Source organism: Melanerpes formicivorus, unplaced genomic scaffold (genome assembly GCF_026170545.1).
Source record: "Melanerpes formicivorus ecotype bairdi unplaced genomic scaffold, bMelFor1.0.p_v2 SCAF_48, whole genome shotgun sequence".
Taxonomy (NCBI): domain Eukaryota; kingdom Metazoa; phylum Chordata; class Aves; order Piciformes; family Picidae; genus Melanerpes; species Melanerpes formicivorus.
Window position 1 is genome coordinate 1,718,266 of NW_027142400.1, and position 27,178 is coordinate 1,745,443.

The 27,178-nt window shown below is 37.0% G+C and overlaps 1 long non-coding RNA gene across 4 annotated transcripts in view; it reads right to left on the bottom strand.

The window, feature by feature from the left end:
* Positions 1-305: 305 nt before the first annotated feature.
* The window catches only part of LOC137452053 (uncharacterized), a 195,005-nt gene continuing 168,132 nt past the window's right edge, over positions 306-27,178 (bottom strand). For 2 of the 4 annotated variants that reach the window (XR_010989947.1, XR_010989950.1), the window contains exons 3-6: positions 9,255-9,388; positions 8,873-9,054; positions 8,387-8,514; positions 306-1,726 (exon numbers count right to left, since the gene is read on the bottom strand). This is a non-coding gene — a long non-coding RNA (uncharacterized lncRNA). Of the gene's footprint in view, positions 1,727-1,818; positions 6,584-8,386; positions 8,515-8,872; positions 9,055-9,254; positions 9,389-10,054; positions 10,227-27,178 lie in introns of those variants that run through there. The other 2 variants (XR_010989949.1, XR_010989948.1) reach the window with 2 other exon arrangements.

Consider the following 27,178-nt stretch of genomic DNA (forward strand, 5'->3'; position numbering starts at 1 on the left):
TAACTGCCTTAGTATTCAAATTTCGTTTTCAACAGTCTGAGCTCATATTTATAGGAGACATTTTAACTAGTATTGCAATGCCACTCCCTGGAAACATTAACTCACCCCTACAGATTAAATCTTCTAAAATATAAAACCTACTGTAGCAGATGCTCAGCTGCAAGATTATTCTTTCTTGAGATGAAAAAAAAAAACAGGCAAAAGCATTATAAGTTATATCTTTTCTAATGAATAAATAAACAATATATTTTAGAAACTACTTTATTTCTGTTCAGGAAATACAAAATGAATTTTGGAAGGTGGGGAAGAAAAGAAAAAAGAAAAAGTAAAAGAAAAAACAGAGGAAAAAAAGAAAACTAGAAAGACATAAAGACTTTTCTCCATTAACTAGACTTGCTGCCTTTGTTCTTAAGTGGCAAAATTCTGGTTATCTTAAAAAATAATCAAAAAAAAGCCTCTAGGTACAAATGAGCTCAGGCTAATAACACTTTAAAAATTTTATTCTTGATGAAATGTACTCTGTCAGTTGGACCATATTATTTCTGTTCTTCATTTTCTGTCACTTAGATGTCTAGGAAAACTTCTTTATTTTTGCATGCAGGTCATATACAACATGGGGCACATCAATTTTATTGCATTTCGCAAAAGTAATAAAAGGGACTGGATTAAGTTTTGGATTCTAATATTGTTAATACTGCAACACCTAAGTTGATTTGGCTATTCTATGTATCTACTTGAAAGTAATGTTAAAAACTAGAATCAGTGGAAATAATCTCTAAATGCTAGCTAAATCACTAACAATAATTACAGTGTGTTTTTCTATCACATTTTTAGACCTTATTGTATATCCACAGTTTTATGAAAAAGTTATTTTACTGGGGCTCACTTAGCTTATGAAGCACTTAAGTTTCCTGGAGTAAATCCTGTGGCGCCCATTCTGCCTCCAGCACTCTCACACCCTGTACCCAGCTGCCTTATCAATGCTTTGGTAGCTCACTGCCATGGGATTCAGTCTTCACAAGCCTCAGTCTTCTAGAGATGGACATGAACACTGCTGTCCTTATAAATAGGGAAAATAGAGTTGCAGGATGGTTGTTTTATTTGCATACGGCCACACAGCAAGTCAATGATAGAGCAGCCCAGAAGCCGGGGAGCTGCTGGCCCACAGGAGGCCGTGAGCATACCATGTTGCTGTAGTGGTCAGGCTGTGCGCCAGTACAAGCCGAGACATTCTAGGATAAATTGGCAGTATGTGCTCTGCAAAGTTTTCCCCCATTTATTTTATTATGTAGTGAGTGATACAGCAAAATACCCTATCTTACAAAGGGTATAAAATCACTGTACACATTCACTGAGGTTTGTACCATTGAATGCGAGCCTGAAGAAATGGAAGCTATTAAAAAAGTAACAAGATAAATTAACATTTTGAAAAATAGGTCCTTTTGAAGTAAGAAATGTGTAAGTTCATAATTTTCATATTTTAGCTCATACTTTTTAAAGCATTTTTAATGTGCACTATCTATTAAGTTGCTATAAAATCCTTAAAAAAATGTGCAACTAATAGGTTGGATAGGGAGGAAAGTGATATTTTTTAAAGTTCCACACAGAAAGGGAACAGACTGAAGGAATTTTGACATAGTCATTCACTTGTAGAATGAAAACAATTCATTGATATCTATTCCACGTGTTGGCTTCTGAAGCTCAAGGAGGCATTAGGACTCTTCAACTGAAAGCAAACAAGATTTTTTAAAACAAAACAAAATAAACACACAAATAAAAAAACCACAAACAACAACAACAACAACAAAAACCCAAACAACACAAACAAACAAAAAAACCCAGAAAGAAGTACTTAAATTTCCCCAGAAAATCTGTTTAATGCTGGCAATATTGAAGTCATGGGCATAGCTCTGTGGCTTGGGACTCTTGGAGCACTGTGCAAAACTTGAAACTGGGCCTCTGGGTCCCTGGTGACAGAGTCAGTGTAATGTTACAGGAATGCTTGTGTTTTTTTGAACACAGTGAAGACTTCAGCAGTTGATCGCTGCTCCTTTTCACTCCCCATTCTTCTTTCCTTTGCAGAAATGTCATTTATGTAATTAGAATTAATGGGCTACGCTAAGCATTTGAACCAAATCTGGGATGTAACAATATTTGGATGTGCCCTCAACCACAAACACAGCATGCCCGTGCTTTTACAATGTTGACTTTGGATTCTTGAGAACCCAAGCACAACTGGGGCATTTGGGGTAGGACAACTGGATAAGAAGACGAAACTTGTGGGCCAAAGAGCTTGACTAAACATTGTGTTCCAGAAAGCAGTTCTGTACACAAAGAAGAAGGAGTGCAATAGTTTATTGAAGTGGCTCAACACAAAACAGATGGTAAGATTTCAACAGAGCAAGGGGCTGATGGGTAATTTGGGTAGTTAAAGCAGACAAGCACACTCAGGGAGGCATCCTTGAAGACTGAGACCCCAAAACTGAAATGATTAATACTATGATATTCTATGAGACTTAGACTCTTGAGATCATTTTTACATTTTAGTGTTCACACTAATATAAAAGAAGTAGTCAACCTAAAAGTGTTCAATTCCCACATCCTGGCAGGTTTGCTGCACTCAGAGGGACTTTTTCCTCTAAAGTTTAGACAATGAATATCTATTGACTTAATGCGTTGTCCTTGTTTTCACATTCCTGAGAACCACTTCAAAATGTCCCTTAGGTACAGAGGAGGAAAAAGTAAACTAGTGAGCCATAAAGAAAAAAAAAAATATCAGAGGTACAACTTTGGCTTCTAATCACAGGGGTCATGGAAATTTTCATTTTGTCAAATTTAGAACAAACTCTAAAATCATGTTTTTTGGAGACAAAATAGAAGCTACTAAACTCAAAACTGCTAAGCCTAAATTTCCTTTTGCTTCTGGTAAAATGCAACTTCTAGGCTGTAGCAGGTTTTTCTGTTTTGTTTTGCTATAATTTTATTCCCCTGGTAATCCCAGAAGCAGGACCAGAATTAATTTCAAACGAGGATCTTTATTGTTTGCATAACTCAGTATTCTGTTTAATTACAAAAACATGTAACAAAAACATGTTGTTTTTTTAATTTAATTTTCTTTGAGAAAATGATGGTTCAAATTAAGGGGAAAATGTTTTGCAAAACCCAACAGTTTTGTGAAACCTGAAACTGTTTTTCCTTACATTGTCTAAAACTTTGAAAGGCTCTAAATGCTACCAGTTCTTTTTTTACTATTATTTTTTTAAAGGATCAAAGAACTAAATCAGTCATTGATCATGGTGAATTAAGCCCATAAAAGTAAGAGTGGATGGATTTCTTATTCATACTATCATGCTAACTTGCATTTACTGTGAGTAAAAATTTTCTCAACATGAAGATCAACAAATAAACTATTAGTCATCAAAACTTCACTTAGAGCTCAGGCCTCCATGTTACAATGAAGAGTTTGTAGATTCTCACTGAAGAAAACATCTATTGAGCAGGGAAGGAAGGTTTAATTAACTTTCTTTGAGAAACAAGAATGCAAAATAAAGTGGAAATAATCTGCGTTTTAGTTCACAGTCCTGAAAGTGAGGATGTGTTCAAAACTACCAAAGATCAACCAAAGCCTGGGTATTACATGAAACTTAATAATCATTCGAAAAAGTGTATCCATGATCTACAATGCCCCTCTTTGCAGATCACTAGAGAGTCTCCCACTGAGTACTACTGAAAAAGCTGTGAAACCCCAGAATGATCTTAACTTCAACAGAAATTATCTGAATTGAAATTTAGACAAGAATATTTTATTTCCTAGTGATCTTTTAACACATTATAGTCTTCCTATAATAAAAAGTAAGGAACAATTTGTTACTAGTCTTGCAGCAAAAGAGACCACAAAATTAACAATTTCTTTTTCCAGTAGCTGTGCTGGTTACACTTCCTCCAGTTGTGGTGCACTGAAGATAAAGGGAGAGATATCCAAAGGCTTAGATCACTATGCAAAAATGTTCACTTGCAATTCAGGAAGAAATAAAAATATTAGAAATATTGTTATGTGAACACGTAAGATCTCTGGATTTTTTACAAAAGAAATGTCCAAAGACATTGGACTCAGCCACATGCTTACATAATCTACAGAACTGTATCAAAGTCATTAAAAATCAGAAAAGGCAGAAAAAATACTGCCCTTGGGAAACATCTCCCATTTGGTTCCATAATCTTATTTCAGAACTTGATATTGGTGTTTCCCCTTGTATCTATAGACCCCAGAAAAAGCTGCATGCAGCTGGTGTAGTCTACCAGAATCCAAAGGCTGAGGTTGATCCATTGGACACCTCTACACTATGGTGTATACAATCCATCCTTCTGCTCATCTCTCCCATGGTTTTCAAATAGATAACATTTAATAAATGCAAAAGGAAATCAAAGCAGATTGTGAAGGATATACAACACAAACAGTATGATGTTGATTTCAACAATGTATGTCCAATTGACCAGATCCCAGCCAGTGAGTCACCAAGCACAAAACTTTTGTTCTTGAAACTCAGGTATGATAGAGCTGAAATCTCAACTCTGCTGAAGGAAGTGAGAGATTTCTCTTTGATTTCTAAATGCCTGGATTTTAGCATAGGCACATTTTCTCTTCTAAAAGCACAATCACATGGAATTGAATGGACAAATATTATAAAAGTGATTTGTTGTATGTTTCTGCCTTATGACATGCATTATGTAGACAACAGAAAGACTGATTTAAATTAAAGACTTTCTTGACTTCAAAGTGTCAGTAATATAAACTGATATCTTCTATTTATACATGTTTATAATATTCAGGAAACTAATCACTTCACAGAATAATAACCTTGCACACGTATTTTATTTCAGAAACAAAATTAACCTATTCTTTATAAAAGAATTTTATCATAAGAAATATTTGGGTACTTTATTTGAAAAATACCCTAGAAATAGTTGAATAAGGTAATTGGTCAGATCTGACAATTATTACCACTGAAATATTTGTAAATTCTGTATTCTAGCTACTTTAACCAGAGAACTAAATGTGAAGGTAGAGGGAATCTTTAAATAACTTTCTCACTGTATTTATTTGAATAAGTATTTAGCTAAGTAGCATGAAGGCATCACTTCTGCAGAGTCAATATTAGGTCCTGGCTGAGCCTGGTGCTTAACTATACATTTAAGATATGCTTGCCTGAAAACACAAGATTATTGCTGTCAGCATCAGAAGCAATTCTTGTGTCTTAAATGAGATGTATACCCAAACTCCTGTTGAATTCTGAGTTTTGTGATTAATTATTCAAAACATGATGTTTGAATGATGAAGTTTCTGACAGGAAGAACGTCTCTTCACTTCTTTTAACTTCTGAGTGAACTGTGAATTCCTCCACGAGCTTCCTTTCTCTTGCTGACCTGAGATGACCTGAATTAACTATGATGTACTGTGTGGAAAACATTCTCTCCAGTCCATCCTTCCCCATTTCTCACTTCTAATTTATTGGCCATCCACCACTCTTTTTTCTTTTTGTTGTTGTCCAAATTTTCCTATTTCCAGCACATGTTTTAAGATTAAAAAAACTCCTATTTGGCAGGCAGTATAAATACTGTACCTCAACAGATGTTTTTAGTGTCAGTGCAAGAAATGGCCACACGCTGATGCGGTTCTGCTTGGCACCATTTGTTGTCTGGAGAGACTGACTACATGAATACACTCATTTTACTGCTAGGTTCTTTTCATCATTTTTTCCCCCTCCTTTCCCCTTCTCATGACACTGTGGCAAATTTGGTGTTTCTGTGACTTCTTCCCTCTTTGCATATGACTTCGTTTATAAAATCATTCAAGTCTTGATTTTGAAGACACCAGCTAACCTGAATTTACCTCTGAGTGCCTCTCCCTTCCCTTTAACTCTGCTACCAGGAATATATTTTCAGGTTAACTTGCAGCTTTTACCAGCTGTTTTCTTGTGTCTCAGTATCACTGTTTCTCTCCAAAATGTATTGCTATGCAGGCACATGTATCAAAATAGTTAGTACCTCAGTAAGTACTATCCACAAGTTCAACAGTTTTGTCTATTTACTCAGCTGGTCATGTTCTTGTACAAAGAAGGTTTTTTGCAAGCTGTATTTGAAACAGGGGACAGGTTATGTAAGGGCATAATAAAAATATGGCTTTTGTGAAAGCACAAGCATGATCCAAAAGCGACTCTCTTTCTAAATCTCCTTCCATCTCCTAATCTGAGCAGATATTTTTTTCTTTTTTTTTTTTTTTTTTCCTTTTTGATGGCAGAGGAGGTTCTTCTGTGCAAATTTATGCTGGGTAACAGCTGAAAATCAGGACTGGACCAGCGGGCAAGAGCAAAAGAGTTTGAAGCTAAAGGCTATGAATTTAGCGTGCATGCATCACTGCTGGATAAATGTTACCAAGTGGTACCATATGAGACACCACAACATTTCCCTAAACTTGCAAAAGGCCGTAATTGTGGTGCTCCAGATAATCTCATGTGGTAACTGTTTATAAAAATCAACTCTTTAATGGCAGTTTCTCCACTGTATCTTTTCTTTTGCTGCCTCTCTGTAAGAAAAGGGAACACAATGAAGTGAAGCAGATAGTAGAACCAAAAAAAAAAAAAATCAAGTGATGAGGTACTTGATTTTTAAGGAACAAGCATATCTACCACATCTACACCTGCCTGCTAATCAGCACACCCTCTGGAAGTCAGAAGAGATATCAGAAAAGGCTTTCTCAACCGATTGCCTTAGCGAGCAGTAGTGCTCTGCTAACTCCTTTACTCCCAATCTTTTTACCTTCTCAGAGGTTCAGAGAAGGAATATACTCTTTTGGTTCACCTTCAAGAAAATGGAAAACTGGATTGTAAACCCACTCAAACTATGTGGGAAAAGGCGCTGTAACTAACACTGTACACTTTCTGGCCAATATTTCTAACTACTAAGCTACTACATAAAGCACAGTTCTGTACTTACCAGGTACTTTTAAGAATGAACCAAGCTAGAAAAGCATGGATCCTTTCCAGGTCAGCATCCAGAAGTGAATGCAGTCCCAGTATTCCAGGGAGCAATGGGAATTCACTTTCAAGGCCTCCCCATTTTGAAAGGAGGTGCTTATCTCCTCCCCAAACACTGTCCATGAGCTTCCTACTAGGGTGCAAACTGATACTGCCCAGAGGTGCCTGGTGTTTCGGGGAAACAAGGACGCTGTTTGTAAGGAGCATCACCGGAAGCTGCTCCAAGGGGCAGCCTCTCTGCTCATTTTGCCTTTCACTTGATAACAGATACCTGCTGGACTTCCTTCTTCTGGGCCTTCCTTCTAACTCTGTTTTGTGTAAGCAGCTGAAGACATTACTTCAAAAGTTAGGGTGATGGAGCTCAGCCTGACCTTAGGTAGCACTCAGTGGACTATCATATCCCTGCTGCAGCTGGCACAGACACACAAGCCTTTACTGTCAGGGGTACATGTCTCATTCTTCCAGCTGCTTTTTTCGCAAACAAATATTTATTTTGGAGAAAGCAGGGGAAATCCAATTCTCTACTTGTGGTTTTGATTCCTTTTGTCTGCAACATGTTCTGCTAGGGAAGTGATGCACAGTGGTTTCTTTTTCAAATTTGCTTCTGGCTCAGCAAGAAGGTGGGTGGCAGGATAGTTGGAAATCATCAAGCACAAGCAATAATGTTTAGTAACCTTTTGTATAACCCTGCCCTCCAACCATTGCAATGGCTTCCTTTTTCTGTTCTTACTGGTGAACAGATCCTGGGAGGTCCTGAGTAACTTTGAATTTAGCTAAGAAATTCCAAGTCCTGAACTTAAGCTCAAAAATAGAGCACAGGAAAACATCACAAAATATTTTTTATCCATGTTGCAAAAATGGAGTCAGACATACAAGCTGGGGTAAAGTGCAGCAACTCTCCTAAGGGCATTAGAAGACAGTGCAATTAACATGCAGGCCATAATAACCCCCTCACGCTAAGAGTCAAATTCTAATCTCCTGGGCAGCAGTTGAGTAGGTAGGATCTTTACAGAATATTTATAGCCAGGATGGAGCAGGTGTCAGATTTTTCTCACCCTGGTGACAAGCATAGCTGCCTTATTTCCACCAATTAAACAACTGTCAGCATGAAAGGCATGTTCAGAAAAAAATTGCCCCTAGATCCCTGCAGTTGCAACTGGTTACTTGCTAATGACAAACAGTGATGATTAGTAATATTTATTCATGTGGTAGACTTTCAAACCAAGAAGTGGAGCTTAGTATCCCTGGTTAGTGCTTCCCCAAAAGCAATATGATGGCCCATTCAATGTGCTAATACTCAGTTCTATTAGCATTTTTCATGTGCAAATTTTGCAGTGGAAGAGGCAACTTACCATCAAATGGAGTTTTTTTCATGTGTGCAGTGCACAAATAGACTCATGTCATGGAAGATGTCCAGCAAAATATCTGCCTTCTGGCCATTTAATTCTTCCTTCTATGGTAGTTTCCCTTCCATTCCTTTCTATAGAGGAAAAAAAATTATTCTTTATCTTCCCTGATGTCTACTGCAAGAAGAAAAGTTAAGGAACACTTATGCATATTTTGAAGATATTTTCTTACTTTTAAAAGACCTGTTCTTTTATTTTACAGCAATTGCACACATGTATACTGATACCACAGAAACACTGAGGAAAGCCGCATATTTACCACAGAGAGGCAATTGGGGTTCTTCATAACCAATAAAAACTGTAAGAGCACTACCGAGTGCCACACTATTCACAGATACTTCTGAGATGGCACAAGGTCTCATGAAATTGAAAAGAGCTCCACATGAATGCTCAGTAGATGACAGGAAAGGTGAAATTTCTCAGGATTACCACCTGTTTAGCTGAAGAGCTAGAGGCATTCACTCCAATCATTGATGCAGCCTTGACTGAAGTCTCAAAACAGGCTATGACAGCCTCTTATCTACATGAATAGTTTGCACACAGAGATGCCAGTATCCTCAGATCACTCAGTTGTTGACACAAAGAGCCTCAGAAAACATCTGGAATTTCTGATCCTGTCAGAAATTATAAACAAGAAGAGAAAAAAATAAATAAGGTAGAGCTTTACTACATTCAGAGCACATCAAAAAGACATGAAAATTAGATACAATTTAAGATTCTGACTGAGATGGTATTCAGAGCCAGAAATAAGGATAGCTCTTAAAGGAAACACTCTGAGAAAATGGGTATGATACAGATAAAAGGAGTCTCCTACCCTCCAGGAGAAGGCAATATTCAATAACAAAAACATCTTCTTTGTCAGATATATCAGTGAGGAAGTTGTTGCAGGTTCACAGGAAGGATGCAAGTGAGGGTCATTGGCACCAGACTCAAGTTCATGAAGCAGTCCTTAAAAAATGGAAACAATCTGATCAACCTTTTCAGAAATGCGAGGACCATGATCCACAAATCCTTCTGCAATAAATAGAGGATAGTGCTGATTATGTAAGTAGATTTCCCCTTTACATGGCCCAACATATAAAAAAAAATATAAAAAATAGTAACTCAGTTAATCAGATCTTAACAGACACAGTGGTCTTTTCAATAACATCATCCAGGGTTTGCCTTGTCCCTGGAGAATGATAACAAAACAGCCACAGAAGCAGAACAAGCCAACACTGATGTCTGGAAGAAGTGTGAGTATTCACTCTGAACCTCTCCATGCATTTCTAGGAAATACTAGGCAGTTATCACAAAAAGCTCAGGACTCCTACTCCTGTGCTTTAACTCTCTGAAATCTATCAAAAGACTCCGTAACATTTGACAAAGCATTGTCTCTACATAGGAGTGAGGTCTCTCCAGCTACCAACAGACTTTTTGCCTATCCATATTTATTTGTGTTTATAGCCTGTCATAAAACACACATTTCATTCCTAGAAGAGAAACAAGAAAACTTTTGCCTGTCGTGAAATCTTGGTTTGGATCTAAGGGAAAATGACAGAAATGTACTCCTAATACCTCAACTGCAGACAAGTGGTGCTGGAGATAAATGGCGTAAGGGTTGTGGTCACTCACAGTGTCAGTGAATAAGGGCCTGGGTTGGTGTCATGTTCCAGCAATTGTAGCAGCACATTGATTCTCAGGCAAATGGTCATTGACAAGATGTTTTATCAACCACTTCCAACCACTTGGTGCTATGGATAAAGATCATGTCACTTGCAGTGTACTACAAGAAGACTGGCACAAATAACTTCTTCGGATCCCAGAGATCTGCTGGAATAAAGCCACAGAAGATGGCAAATATTTTTTTCTGAAATTCTTTTGCTCACAGATTTAACAGGCACCTGGAATCTGGGATTAATGGCCTAAAAAACAAGTGAAAATGTAATAAAGATTTTCAGGCCAAAGGAACATCCTTCAAAGCACTTGCAAATTTTGGTCTGTGAGATCTTCATTATTGTAGAAGCAGAGTGGCACAATCTGACCTAGCACATATGGTTTCTGAAGACCCAGACAAAGTCAGTGCAGGACCATTGGCAGAGATATTTCTGAAGGTTAGGTTCTCCTCTGCTTTAAGACTTAGGCTTAAAAGCTGGACACTTTAGAATAGTCTGGAAGATGCCTTTCCCCTAAATGAAGGGGAAAAAAGGCATCTTGTCCACCAATAGCAGGAAGCCAGAAGGAATCCAGTCATCTTCATGGAAGAGTTCAAATAAAAAATGGAGAACTGAGATAAACATGCAGAAGCTATGCATGCACAATTCCCCAAAGACAATGAAAGAAAGAACTGATTAGAGTTTACCAAAGTGTAACTCAAGGTAACACACTGATGAGAGATGTCAAAATGCAGAGAACTCATTGTCATTGAGAAGGGAAACAACATGAGGCACGTTTCATTGTACATACTTGCATAAATCAGAAGGCTCACACAATAAAGGTGTTGAAGGAACAAAATCTTTGATCTCAAGTGCCAGGGTCTATATATGCTACCTGTATGAATGTATTTGTTGCTTATGACTTAAAGCCAGGAGACAATCTTATCCATCTATTCTTATATAGACCATCTTTTCTGAATAGATTTCAAAAATAAATAAAAAAAAATCACTGGGGGAACTTTTAATTATTCCTTACAATGGAGTAGCAAAAAATCAGATCTGACCTTAATCTTTAAACCGACATGCCAAATCTTAATGGCATATGAAAAGGCAAACAATGGCTTTAAAAATTCTTAATTTATATTACTGTGGCTCAGAAACCTTTCTCATTTCTTTTTTTTTTTATTTTAATGTTATTATGTTGCAGGTCATGATCATCCAAATATTGAAGCACTTATTTATAGTCTGGTGTTTAATAACCAAGTGCTTTTAAAAAACAACACTTTTTGCTCTAAATATACCAGTTCTTGGATCTTAACCAAGTTCTCTGCAGAATACTGCTTCAGGAAAATACTACACCACTGGGGTAACAGCTTACGTTGTTTTATATTTTTAAAACATTAATAATTTGCAATATTAGAAAAAAATTGAAAATAGGTAATTAATTACTATCATGAAGTAAAGCCTCAGACAGACATTCATTATTGTTGTCATACTAATCCCAGATTTATGTTTCACATTTATTTCTCTCCTTTATTATGAGCTTTTATTTTAGGTTTATGGTGCATAGCCAGCAAAAGTGGTTTTGATGCATGCATTGACAAGCTATGGCCAAAGTAAGTGAAAAATGCCAGCCCATATAGATGAAAGTTCGATACTGGACTGTGGTTACCATATTCAACTGTGGATGTACTAAAACTAGGCACACGATTCCCATTTAGCTACTAGAGTCACTCACATCACTAGCAAAAAAAAAAAAAAAAAAAAGAGGCACTTGCTTAGGTGCCTTTAGTTAAGTGACTAAATTGAGACCCCCATATTGCATGTATATCACAAAATAACAAGGGCTTTTTCCTTAACAGCCTCCCATGAAAGGTAAAGAGAGTTTAGCCATAGAATTCAAAGGGAATGGATTGCACCCAACTATAGCTTTTATTTTTATGTCAGGTTTGTGATACTTCTTCTCAGTATAAAGACTGAAAACAGAAGTTAATCTTCTAATTAAACCATGTACTAATATTACAACATTACTGTTAGGATAACAACAATCAAAAAGAAAGGCAATTATGAAAGCAGAAGAGAAACAAAGACAAAGAAAGAAAAAGGGACAAGTAGGTGGATTCTGTCTTTGGCTGTCAATTTGGCTCCAAGGAGTCCTTTGGGGAACCAGACTGGGCAGCAGATTTCGTAGGTGTTGACAAGCCTGGCAGACCAGCCGTTTCAATCTGTCCCTCAGCAACAATGCCAGGCATCTGTAAATGACTCTAACACTCTCTACTTCATGATGGTTCCAGGACTAAGGATAGGTTTCACTTGAAGTCCAGTATGGACTCCCTGCTAAGAAGTTCAAGATTGCTTAGACAGTGAATGCTTTCAGTCTACAAACCACAAGCCTACTTTCTTTTTCCAAGATAAAAGGAGTATAAATTTTTTTTAAAGATGAAAAAGCACTTTGGGAAGTAGATAGGACAATCGAGAAAGTGACCTCACTCAACCACTTCCAAGGGGACATATGTCCTGAAATCCCCTCAATAGTTTGGGAGTCTTTCATCATTAATTTGAAGGCATGTCATAAATTTTGTTCTTGTGCAGTGGATAGACAGCACCATTCAATGTTGCACACAAATAATAATAAATTACTTAGGTTTTTGACAAAGGGTGGGCACTTTTCCCAAAATGCCTCCATAGCAGCTTGTAGATGTCTCTTCCAATAAACTAGAAATGATCTATCCTTTTGCTTCCTGAGCTGTACATCAGGCTATGAACAGAAACAGCAGTAGTACAGTATCTATGGCAACATCGTGGGTGCCAGTGGACAGGACCTTCCAATCTAGTAAGAGGCTACAAGGCATTCACATAACCATGCTACTCTCCAGATCACTTGCAGGGTGACCTCAAATACTAGACAACCAGACACTTTTTTTCTTATAACTCCAGTGCCCAGGGTTACTAAACTTTTGTTCGCAGTGTGAGGAAACAGAATGGACAAGAATCAGTAAAAAATGGAATGAAATTATTTTATCTCTTCATACATTTAAGGGGAAAAAAAAAAAAAATAACAAGACCTGCATTTTCAGCATTGCAAACCTGCAAAAAGAAGGATGAGGTTTTGGCTCAAAACCAAAACCTTTTAATTTGTAGTTATGATTATTACATGCTTCACCCCAAACCACTGAAATAAATGGAGTTTTGCCAGTGGCTTCACTGGAAGCTGGCATCATACCTTCACTGAGTAATTTCAGCTTTAGTTTACAGCTGTAAACCAATGCACAAAGCACATATTTCTGATGCATCACAAGTTAGAGCTGCCTAATGAACATCATCTTAGAAGATCACTCTCTTTTATGTATAATTTATTATCTCCATCAGTGAAACCAACTCAAAACACAAATGCAAAGCAAATATATTGAGGTTGAAGTTAGAGTTACAACAGAATACACAATGGTAAATATGCAAAACACTTTATCTTTCTTCAGTAGTTCTAATGGAAGCCTTCTAAAATATGAAGAAGAGTCTACTGTAAACAAATACTGACTTCTTTTATCAGACTTTGAAAAGATAACATAGCAGGGAAAACAAGGTAGTTTCAACACATTTTTAGTTACCAAAAAAAAAAAAAAAAACAGGGAAAAAAAACCCTAAAGCATCTTCCCTCCCAGGCTTGTCTTTGAGTAAAATCAAAATAGGTCTTTATGTCAGTAGCACAGGAGGAAAAAAATAAAAAAAAAAAAAAAAATTGCCACTCTGGACAATCTCAAGAGAATTAAAATGTGTATATTGCTCTTCTGCACTGCCACTTTTCTGTTCTCCCAGCGGGTACCAGTAACAAAAACGGCATCCAATGATTCTAAAACACAGTGTTCTGAAACACGTGTGGCTGACTGAGAGTAAGAAAATCTTTTTTATCTTATTCCTTCTTTCATGGTCTGAATTTTTAACTTACAGTGTGTCCCACATAACTCAGTTTAAGCATAAATTTATCTCTGGATATGGCATTTCCAAACTGTTGCCGAACTGGTCACTTAAAGCTGTTTTTCATTGTAGTGTTTCACCTGAGTAGATGTAAAAGAAACAGGGGTTTCTGTATACATACAAATACTGCGAGGGGCTGGGCAGCAGTGGGAGGCAATAATATCAACAGACTATTTCTTATCCTTCCTAGTTACTCTTCTTATTTTTGTCTAAGCAGTTTCTTGCCAGCCTTAAGATTCATTAATATGGGAAATACTGAGCTCACTGTCTACAACAGCTACACTGCAGAAATTAAAATAATTCTATCCACCACATGTTCTGGCACAAATCCAGGTGCGTTCTCTTCCTCTTGACTCTTCTTCTCCCTCAACCTCATGAAAGCCCCACAAAATTACTTATGTAAACAAACACTTTAGAAAAAGTTATGTCAAAGACAGTTCATAATGCCACCACTTCACGGACAGAGCCATGGCAGGAGCGCGCAGGACCTTATGGAGACCATTGGGGGCTCTCTCTGGGTGCTGGGACATTCCCACATGGAAGTTATTATAGAATTAGAGAATGAGGCCAAGCAATTTGCTAATCCTTTAAATGATCATCCATTTTGCCTGTGTAGTGCAGCAACATACCTTTCAGTTGGGACTGGTTATGTTGTGCTGAAGTTCATCTTACATAACAGTGATCAGGCCACAGATGCTGGATTAAGTGGGACTTCATGAGTTGGCCTTCTTGCCCCTGATTACAGAACCAAGAGCAAAGTGTACACAGAGTAAAATAAATCAAGAGCTGAAGAATGACAGTTTAAAAAGGGCTCTATATGGACTCTTTATCTCCAACTTCTCTTGTTTTTCTCTGCCATCTGAGCACATTTTGGATTATTGCAGCTTGCCTCCAGGTTTTCTTAGAGTTCTGCCAGAAGCAAGAGCTGGGGTATGTTTATTTCTGAGGGCAGGTCCAAGAGAGCGGATAAGTTCAGCCAGCTAACAGGCACTAGCATCCAAGGGAGGGAAAGAGAACATGGGGAGAGTTCATAAATCAAAACCTTTAGAAACAGAAACAGATTTGTCAGGAATTGTTCCTACAGTCATAGAGATCTGGAGTGGGGAGAGAGATTGATGGGATGAATGCATAGGTAGGAAAGGATTTGAACATAGACAGAAATGAGGAGCTTGCACATATTAGTATCCAGAACGCAGTGAAGGATGACAGCACTTCAGACCATAACCTGAGAAGACTAGGGTGACTTGCCAAGTTGGAACAAGAAATAGAACTGGGGTAGACTGTTCAGGGGTGGAAAGACCTTGGTATAAAGAGGTCAAGGAAGACAGGATTGCTGAGTGATATCTGGTGGAATACAGGTTTGAAGCATTTGAGAACTTAGAGACTAGGGTTCAGGAAGTAAGGGATTATTGTGCAGAAACCTAGTTTGGCATTAAGGATACAAGCATTGCATGATGCTTTCACCACAGTAAGATATTGTCACTCACACTGATGCCAAATATTGCACTCCTTTCTCCACGCTCCAACAAGGATGTCTGCAGGCACATTATCTAAGGTTCCTTTTCCACTGTTGGAAGTACAACATAGTCCTAAATCACAGTCCTAAGCAGAGTTTAAAACATTCAGAATAATTGAAAAAACATTGGATGTTTCTATAGACTTGAACTGTGCCTCATGAGGAAACAGAAAAGGAAGATTGATCAGCAAGGCAGTCATGCTCTTTATGGTGGAACTGAGGCATCTGATACAGAATTAACCAGGTTGGAAAAGACCTTCGAGATCATCGAGTCCAACCTATCACCCAACACCATCTAATCAACTAAACCATGGCCCTAAGTGCCTCATCCAGTCTTATTCTAAACACTTCCAACAATGGTGACTCCCTCCCTGGGCAGCCCATTCCAATGGCAAATCACTCTTTCTGTGAAGAATTTATTCCTAACATCCAGCTTAAACCTCCCCTTGTACAGCTTGAGATTGTGTCCTCTCATTATGTCATTATGTCATAGGTTGCCTGGGACAAGAGGTGAACCCCTACCTGGCTATAACCAACCACCCATCAGGTATTTCTAAGGACAGCAGCATGGTGTAACTAAAAAATTAAAGACCTGCAACCAACACAAAACAATGTTGAGATGTAGCTTTTAACAGCAAGAATAGAAATAGAAGAGTTTGAGGGAGTCTGAACAATCACACTTGTCATACATGGGCTAACCAAATTCTCACTACAAGACAAGACCATGTTTGAGATAAAAATTTCAGAACAGCATTGCTAGAAGACTCATAATGCACCTTTGAATAGTGTTAAATCAAGCAGTTCCAACATGTCAGAAATTCACAGCTATTTGGAGGTCTCTCACAAACCAAACTGAATACTAACAGTGTATGTCATAGGTATCTTTCATGAAAGCATACAGCTGTGGAACTCTTGTTCATGTTAGCACACATGCACATTGCTACTATTGCTAACATATTGCAAAGCATAGTTTTGGAGCTTTTTGAGTAACCATACTTAACTTTAGTAATTACAGTACAGTAAGCTTCCTGCAGCCTACAGTCTGCTTTCCATCACCATGACATGTTCAGCAAGGAGTATTTGATAACCTGCTACCACCTAAACACTTGAATGTTCACTTCAATGTCCAGTAGCCTGAGGTGGTAGGAAAAAAAGCAGCATCTTAGCAAGAAGAATCCTTTTTTGCTCTGTGGAAGGATTTGGGACAGCTGCTTGCCTTGAGGTAGGTGCCCCCAGGGAAAAGAGCTGCCATTCAGGCAGGGGAAGGAAATGGGCAGCTCCTCCAGACTGGAAGGGTACATATGGCACATGTTTATAAGAAAGCACCTGCAGCTTGTGCTGAAGAATATGTGGCATTTGCTATCTCAAGGAGCTGAGGGAATGTGCTTCAGGAAGAACTGAGCAGTCACTTGCACTGGAAGGACAAAAGGATGTAAGATTGCTCAGTCTGTGGTGTAGAGATACAGGGGCACAGCTTTCTATGGGGCAGGACAGGTTTGCTGTGCTGATCCACAGGAGCCTGGAGACACATATACTCAGTTCACACCAAAATTTAGTTTAGCTTTTGTAGCTGAAGTATCCTGGCTTTCAAAACTCTAGCCAATGACAGCAACCTTTGAGCCCTGGCTGCTAACCATGACAGTGAGTGCTTGGTGCAATCCCAAAAAAGTAATGGTGCACACTTGCTATAAGCTTGGTGTCCTGCCAACACTGCATGCACTGGTGTGATTTCAGCATGGTAAGTGGTGGGAACTTGGTGAAATGTTTGAGTTAAGAAAGAAATCTCTTTCTTCTCTTTCCATTCTCTTAATTTTCAACTAGACATAGGTCTGTCTAGACATAGTGAAATTATATGAATAATTTCATTGCTATTAGTACTATAGCTAACAAAACAGCCTAAGTGCTATAAAAATAGGTCATTTCTTATTAGTGGGAGGAAATTTCATGTCCAAGATCTGATTGAGTTGTCCTTCTCTTTCTGTCTAAGTATGGGAAGGCAGTGACAGTCCTCCCACACCTTTCTGGATGTCTCCTAAGAAAATCCTTCAGAGTTAGTGATTTACACTTATACCAATGATTGTATCACATACATTCCTTTCTTTTACAGAAGCTGGGCATTTTTACCAGTGTTCATTTTCAGGATAATTTTGCACTGTTTATTTTGTATAGCTTCAGCTGAAAAAAATAATAATAATGGCTGTCGCATAGCTTCAGCTGAAAACACAAATGTCTGTCAGCTAACTTTGGTGAAGGATACTGGAAGTACTACTCAGGAATCAGCTTTTATCAGATAGCAAATCAGCATTTATGTAACCTAATTTTAGGAGCTTGTAGAGATGCTCAGATCACACTCAGATGGTCTGGTCATGAGTAATATCTAAAGTTTAAATTCTGGTGGTGAGAGATTAACTCCTTGAAATGCCCTAAGTATTCAGATTGAACACCTGACTCTTAAGAAAACTACTGATCCTATAGCAGCACAAACATCAAAGAACAATTTTTTTTTTTCATTTTTTTATTCCACAAACTAGTTTTAATCCAAAACAATTTATCCTTAAAGAGGTTAGAAGATACCTGAAGTAAATAGATTAACGCTTAGATGCAATTTCAAAATCTGCATCTCCCCTCTTTCTCCATTATCCAGCCTCTTAAAATTTATCCTGCAACGTGAAAAACCCAAATATATCAACCTCTAAATAAAGTTTCAGGTTACAGAAATGTGAGCCACAGCAAGTTCATGCTGTATGGACTGGAATTTTCAGACTACTACCATGAGGCTTTTTTTTTTTTTTCCTAGTGGAAAATATAACATTTACTAACTGATTGCAGCCAGAAAATTGACCTAACTTCTCATAGGACTGAAGAAGATCTGGTCAAAGAATTCAGATTTGACACTCTGAGTACTGATATAATTTTATCCAGGTGAAGTAGATGGGTTTATAGAAATCTCTTGTGTAAAGAGAACATTATGCAATCAGCACTACCAGTGTTACATATTCAAGCATTAAGTCAAAGTCAGAGATTTCAGAACAAGCTTGATGTAGGTCCTTCTGGTATCATGTTCTGGGAGATGAACAAAAAATGCACCGTTCTGAATGATCCACTACTCTGGGTATTTCACAAGTATTGCCAACCCACGTTTCTGAGTTAGCTACCTGTATTAGCTACTTGAGACACCTTCTGTGACTGGTTGAGCGAGACAGGTTCCTCCAGCATGAGAGAGACGCAATGCATCTTGGTTAGATTTTTGGACTGAAGTGCTCTAGGAGGAACCTCTCACTCTCCACTGTTCAGGAAGAGTTTGGAACATAGTTCCAAGATTCTTTTGAAAGAAAGGAAGCCCTTAAGAGGTTTTAAGTTGAAACAAGAAATCTACCCAACCCAAAATATTGCAGTTCCAAGGAACTTGAGGTTTTCTCTCTAATGCTGCCACAGTTTCTGTCAGCTGACTCTGCAGAGGCATGTCTTTAATCTTACCAACTGGAATTTTTGTGACCACCTTTAGCAGAAGCAGAAGGTGGTTCAGGCAAAGCCTTTAGAAATGCAGAGGACACTGACTGTGAGAGCAAACTACCCTGTCAGGGATTCCTCAGCTCTTCACATTCTCAAATCAAGGCTAGATGCCTTTCTGAAATATAAAATCTAATCACATTATTTTATGTGGCTCAGCCCCTCTGTAACTGGTTTAAATAATATAACTTCTGTTTTATAGGACCTTGGACTAAATATAATTTCCTGAAAAAAGTTGATATTATAAATAGGCATTTGAATTTCAGCTCATGTTCAGTGGTTTACTATGGAGGTGAACAGAGATTTATTAGGTCTGTTTGAACTTTACATGAGTACAAAAGACAGTCAAAGTTAGCAGATAGAATGTGAATATAAAAACACAGCCAGCTATGAAAAGTCATGCTCAACAACAACACAACTACTCCAAGAAAAAAGAAAAAGAAAGAAAAAGAAAAAGAAAAAGAAAAAGAAAAAGAAAAAGAAAAAGAAAAAGAAAAAGAAAAAGAAAAAGAAAAAGAAAAAGAAAAAGAAAAAGAAAAAGAAAAAGAAAAAGAAAAAGAAAAAGAAAAAGAAAAAGAAAAGAAAAAGAAAAAAAGAAAAAGAAAAAGAAAAAAAGAAAAAGAAAAAGAAAAAGAAAAAGAAAAAGAAAAAGAAAAAGAAAAAGAAAAAGAAAAAGAAAAAGAAAAAGAAAAAGAAAAAGAAAAGGAAAAAGAAAAAGAAAAAGAAAAGAAGAGGAAAAAGAGAAAAAGAAAAAGAAAAAGAAAGAGAGAGAGAGAAAAAGAAAGAAAAAGAGAGAGAGAAAGAGAGGAAGGAAGAGAGGAAGAGAGGAAGGGAGGAAGGAATGGAGGGAGGAAGGACTATGGTTTTGCCCCAAATTGTTTGAAAGAAGCTGTATGGTTACATAAAGTGCTACTGAGCTGAGAACCACCAAAAGTGGAATCTACCTAATTCTGAAATATTGATGACACATAGCTAATAACCAAATACACCCATGAAGTTAGAAATGTCATTTAAAAATGCAAACATTTAAGATGGTCTTTCTTTGACAATTGTGTTATACTTTCTCTGTTTACATTCTAAAATCTTCCATGGCACTGAAGGCTCAGATCATCCATTCGTATGATACTAATAACCAATTATATTATCTACCATAAGTACGTAATATATTCAGTGTGCAACTAAAGGGAAACAGTTGTAACGGCATAGCTTACTTCAAAATTCAAGTTGTATATATCTTCCGCATGTACATTCAAAGTTAAAGAGAGATAAAATGTCTCAAATATACACTTTTCATTAATTTCTCAGATAGTTTAATAACTTTTGGGTTTTTTTTTAACAACTGAAAGGTTCTTAATAACCTCTAAATCATCACAAATCATAACCTATGCAGGCTACACCCTTTGCCAGGAAAGCTTCTGCCCAGGTGCATTTTTCCTGGGAACAGGGAGTAGTCACTGCAGGAACAACAATGTCCAGCCTTTTTCACTATATAATATGAAATACAGACGAACAACTTGGTTTTCAAAATTAAAGGTAAAAGCACAGGAAAGCTATTCTAAAGGACACCTGTCACTTTAGAAAACTTGTAATAAAACTATCATTTTTTTTATACCATAACAACATGCAAGAAAACTACCAGGAAAGTGGTTTCAATCAAGGCATTTCTGTCCACAGCTGCTCTGCATTTAGTTTTTTTTGATTTCACATTACTCCTATCTGTTTGTCCAGGGCTAATTCAAACTGAGAAGAAGCTTTATGTCACTCACTGAACAGCAGTATAATTAAAAGCCTCACTGATACAGCTGGTTTGAAGTATTTGAGAGCTTGCAAATTGCAGAGAACTCATATTAAAAATAAAAAGGATGTAATCACAGCCTCCTGTACAGTTTAATGGGCAAGAGTAATTTCATGATTGCAGTTGGTTTGAATGAAGCACATTGCTCTAATTATGTATATCATGTGTATACACGCAAAGACTAGAATCTATCCATATAATCAGGGTGATTTAAAATATTCCTGACTTTAATGATTATAATTATTATCTGGGCAAACTATTTACAAATCATGAGATCATTTCACACCATGCCATAAGGTAGCAGCATCTTCTTTAAGATAGTGGATCCCAGTCACTCATTTAAGCTATCCATCTTTGTGCAGTGTCTAGCCTTCTGGATGGATGTAAGGAAGTACACTTGTATCTGTAGTGGTTTCTTTTTTCAACCCTGGACAACTACACCACCTTTCATTGTTTGGCATCCCACTGTTGAGGATGCTTACATGTTACTCTTTCCAGTACCACACTATTCTTTCTGGAAAAATCATTCCAGACTGATGTCAACGTAGGTGTATGAAGGGGGCAGACTTGTTCTAATGGCAGTACTGAAACATACTGTGCTTGTGGTAATACTTTCCATATTGCATTTCAGTCCATAGCAACTTTTGCTTACATGTGAGCAAAATCAGTTCTGTCAGGTTTTGTGTTATTAGAACTGTACTTTTCCCATACATTTCTTACCTCAAAATGCTTCAGATAAAGCTGAAACTAGAAGCATTAAATGCTAGCTATTTTGTAGATTACAGAAATGATTCAGAAACAACCCAAGGCTGAACCTTATCACTTTTGTATTTCTAAACTGGAACTGGTTTACCTTAGCATGTTTAGACTACTAGATCTTAGAGTGATGCTTTATACAGAAGGGCTTTTCTCAGTAGGACAAGATTTTCTTCTTTTAAAAAAGCCTCAATTAAGAATGTTGTCATTAAGCAAATACAATTTAAAAAAATTCAGAAAATGTCCACTTTTCCATCTCCTTTTGACTCTTTTTGTCTCCCCTTTCATTAAGAGAACGTTGGAAATTGGGGGGAGGAAAAAAACACAACACAACCAAAACAAAACCACCAAACCAAAACAACCAAGAAAAAAGCCAACCTGATTCCACAAAATTTTGACTGCCTCTTGCAAAAGCAAAACCAATGGAAGGTAACCATGGTGGTCAGTGCCTGTATAAACAGGCTTACTTGCCAAATCAGAAGAAATACTAAGAAATATTGAGAAATCAAAAACATAAAATAGCTAGTGGAAAATCTGGTTTATACTGAGTGGAAACACTTTTATTGTAGCAATTTGAGTTAAACTTTGGAACTGAGGGAGTAAATCAAAGTATTTATTTAAGGTCAGTATAGGGAGTATACAGCTGAAATGGTTTCTGCACGAGAAGAGGTAACACAACATTTGTAAATGGAAGCCAGAAATATTCATTATGGCAGCAGTTTGAATCATGGGAGCTATCTAAATGCTACACTGTTACATACCTCAGAATTTTTTGATTAATTCAGATAAGATTATAAATTGCATTGATTAAGGCTTGTCTTTACTATATACTCGTTCCAACCTTCCAAATATTTATCTTTATACTTGATCTGACCTTCTAAATATTTCTCTGATCACAAGGTTTCTAATCTGATTCCTTATTCAATGTTGCTTCAAATTGTACCAGTTCATTTTCATCAGTTCTTTCACCCTCTAGTAGTATCATTGAAATTTGTTTCATTATTCATATTGGAATTGCATGATTGATTCATGGAACATGTTTTGCACTCATTTTCCCTTCTATAATATTAGAAATTGTGTCCTATTCTTAAGATTTTATTACAGTTCACACTAACATATTTCATTAACCAAAATATTTCTTCACGTAAGGGAAAATACATTATATTTGTTTTGTAAAATAATGCAGGAAACTTAAGACCTTCCCCTGTTTTCCTTCACTGACTGAGAGTCATATCATGTAGGCAACTGTAACCCAAAAGAACATCATTTCACATACTATTGATACTATGATTGTTTTTCTGATTACCATTTAAAGAAAGTTCTTTTTTTCATTTACACCTGACATATCTCTGCTATTATTGTGACATTTCCATTTAATTTTCTCCTCCAAAACCAAGGAGAGCCTCTGAGGCCAATTTTAGTTGTTATTTTTTTATTTATTTACAGATACAGAAAACAGATCTACTGTGGGGTTGTTTACTCTCAAGCCATCTTGGGATAATTCTTTTCCGATCATGGGGCCATTCTGTCTTTATTTAACTTGGTTATATTTAAATTTTATCCTGTAACCTTTGCCATTATTTTTTTCCTTAATAGAAAAAAGATGATGCACTATTAATGTGGGCACATTTTCCATTTAAAAAATTCTTTCTTGGTGCCCTTCAATGCCTAATGTATTTGAGATTGCCTCAGTTTTTCCCCACATCAAGACCAAAAAGAAACATACTGGCAAAATGAGCAACTTAAAGATGACAAGCTTACTGTCAGTATTCTGCTCAGCATGTAAAGTTTGCAGATATTTAACACTTATTCCACTTTCATAATGATGGATACTGGAAAACACAGTACTTTTCTCTCTCAGCCTTTCCTAATTCACTCCATATGTAAGTGGAAATTACCTCATGCACCCAAATTTCTCGCAAACACATACTCCACACCCCCCACCTAGGGGCAGGGCTTCCAAAGTGAATAAATAAATAAATACAATTAAATTAAATTACCTTGGTAGTTTGTGCATTGTATACACACTTCCAGTCACATACTCAGAATCACTAAAAATCAGCAACTCCTTAGATAGCCAAGATTTAATGTGGATCACACCTTGCAGGCCAGACTAGAGAGCTTCTTTACAATAAGAGTATTTGCTTATATGCATCAGCAGATGGTAAAACAGCACAGGGAGAAATGCTTGAAGAAAAGTGAGCAGGTTTTTTTTCACAGAAACAATGGCCACAACAAATATAGATTGTTGTAAAAAGCAAATCAGATACACATAGAATATTTAATTCATGCAAAAGTATCTCTTGGGGTTTTGAAACTACAGTATAGATCAGAAATTTTTTCCTTATGTGTCTAACTCAAAATTGAAAGTCAAATTTATACCACTACTCTCTGATCCTTTGGTCAATACCTAATTACTATGAAAGACAGAAATCAGAAACACAGCACGAGTATGAGATTTGATATATGCAGCCAGATCCAGAGCATTTTCTTTTTATAGACTTTTTCCAAAGAGCTGACTTCACTGGCCATAGTTACATGTGCCCGTGTGTAGAAATAACAGCAAAGGATACACATACCAAAGCAGAACATAACTCCCATAACTGTTTAGCTATTTAAAAAAAAAAATCACTATTTTTCTGAATAGTTGCACAACTAATATAGCTTTTACTTTGGTTCATTTCTCTGTCCCTGAAAAAAAAGGTATTATTCACAATTAATATATCTTTTCCTCCCTTTTTAACAAGGCTGGTTCATGTTGGATTATCTTCCTCAATTATACTCATATGCCCTAAATCCTTCAGCCCCAAGTGTATAATCTGGCTGTTCAATTTTGGTTCTCACTGGACTTTCTGCCTTGAGGTAAAAAAACAGAAGTTACTCTCCTGCCACACATACATACTTTGCAAGATAATTCCATGAAAATGTCATTTTGCAGTGTATATTATCTTGATTTCTATCAGTGTAAAAATGTTCCCCCCCACTACAAGGAAAAAAGCAGCTGTAGCCACTACTATCCCCTCCCAAAAAGGTAGAGGAATGATTCAGAAAGAACAATTATTTATGCAGCTTGGAGAGAAAATCATGGAATCATAGAGTAATTTTAGTTGGAAAGACCTTTAAGGTCATGGAATCCAACCATAATCTAACCATTTCTTTTGACTCAATGTTCTCTAGGACAATTTACTATCTGGAATAAAACCTCAGCCCAGCATGAAAGCAAAGACTTTTTTATTAATTATTTTATGCGTTCCCGTGAATTTATAGAGCACATTTCTGCTTGCAAACCACACAAAACTTTATTTGCAAGATACGTGAACGTTTAAGTGCATGTTCTGTGTCGGACAGATTGATGATTCAAATTGTCAAGTGATCAAAAACACATTTTTACAGAGCTGTAGCAAATTAAGACTACTGCGGTCAGGTTAACATGTGTGCAGGTTAATATGTACTGCAGGTTAGTATGTGTGTTTGTGTTTACCTGGAACACCTCAGTGGAAAGGAAAGACTGCTGCTTGCTATAAATGACGAGTTCAGTTATCATAATTTAGTTGCAGAAGAATGGAGTTCTGGGTAAGACAGTTAAAATCGGGTTTGTAACCATGTTAGACATATTCTATATGAATTCAAGTGAATAGTAAAAATAAAAAACCATTCAGAGCAAAAACCCGGTCTGATGTAATTCCTGAACCAGTGGGTGTCAAAAATCCAATGTTGCATAAACAAAGGGGCAAATTTTTCAGTTCTCTGTCTTTTTTGGTTTTTAAATTAAGAGCAGGGACACTATCTCATTATGTACACTGGAGATTCTCAGCAGAACAATAATTTTGGTTTTGGGGGAAGACAGGAGAAAGGCAGGGTTCTTGTCTGGTTTATTGGGGTTTTTTCCCGTGACCAGTTACTTTCACTGACACCATTGTGTTGGTATGAAAATACATCATTAAAAAAAAAAAAAACAAAAAAAAAACCCATTGGTATCTACCTTATAATAACATTCAACATTCTTTTCCTGTGATACAAGTGGGTATTTACTTATCTCTTTTATCTGAGGCCATCCCAAGAGTGTACTGCTTGTCCTAACAAATGGAGTTACCCTTAAAACTAACAGGTACTAGCCTCCAAACAAGCAAAACGAGGCAGGTTCACCCTGATATGCAAATATGCAGTGGAACACTTTGCCCCCAGTGCAGCTGACATGGATTAAATAGAAAACTATACAAGTTAATGGAAGAGGAATCCACCGAAGCAGACACCTCAATGCTACATCTTTATCTTTGGTTCAGGAAGTCTCAATCTGCATATAGTTGACAGGGAGAATATTCTACGGAATTACCACTGCCTGCTTCCATGTCCTCACGTGTCTATGTAGAACCAGCCTTTAGTGACACTGCCAAAGACTAGCACTAGTAACACAGCCGCTCCTCCTGTAAACTGTCAGCAGTACATGTAGATCAGTGCTGATGGAGAGCATTTGCTTCAGACAGAAAGCAACCTTTTGAGATTTACTGTGAACAGTTGATACTAAAAAAAAAAAAAAAAAAACCAAAAACAAAGCTGTAAATTAGAAAATAAGTTTTCCAGAACAGAGACAGCTTTTGTTATGTGTTTGTATGATGTCCAGAAAGAGGTCCTATGATGAGGAAAATGGGTTCACTAGGACCCTAAGTCCCAAATATTTCCAGTCACAGCCCCACTTAAAAGGGCATCTTGACCTCTCTAACATCTCTGGGACTGTGTCAAAATTCCTAGTTCTGTGTTTTTTATATTTCTGTGATTATAACTCCAAACAGAAATCACAAACACATATTTAGGAATTACTGTCTACAATTGCTAGCATAAAATAACAAATAAATAAAAAAAACAACACAAAAAGAGTAGTTTGTTAAACAGAAATAAATTTCATAGAGACTGAAACGTAATCCTCTTCAATAAAGCATCTGCAATTGTTACTGCAAAGCAACTGAAACAATAGACTAAACAAAGACAAGAGTTAAACAGTTTTTTTCAATCTTTAAAAGAACAAGCACTCTAGGCATAGATACTTGCCAGCTTCTTCTGCCATTTAAACAGTACCAAAAACACAAGTGTTTGGAAGAGGAAGGTTGAACATGAACTAGCCATCCTGCAACAACAGCACTCTTTTCTGTGGTGCAATAGTATGAACAAACAGGTACAGTAAAATTAGTTTATAAGGGCAAAAACAGCAACTTGCTGTAACTCTTCAGCTTTTTCTCCCTTTAAAAATTCCTAGCAAGCAAAATATAAAGATGCTAAGAGTTTTTCTTTCCCTCTTTTCTTTTATGCATCTGTTATCTTCCTGCAGCCAATTTTCTCTGAAAACTTGATGTTTTGTTGAAGCAAATCCAGTAGCTGTACAGCTGTGCTGCTGTGCAGAACAGCAATCTATTACTCACCGTCCTGAGAACCATACAAAACTTGGGAAGAATAATTGCCTCTGAACTTCAAGGCTTTCTTCCCTCTTACAGAATTCCAGAGAGCAAGGGGTAAAATACAGAAGTAATATTATAGTACATCATCTGCTTGTCCTGTGAATG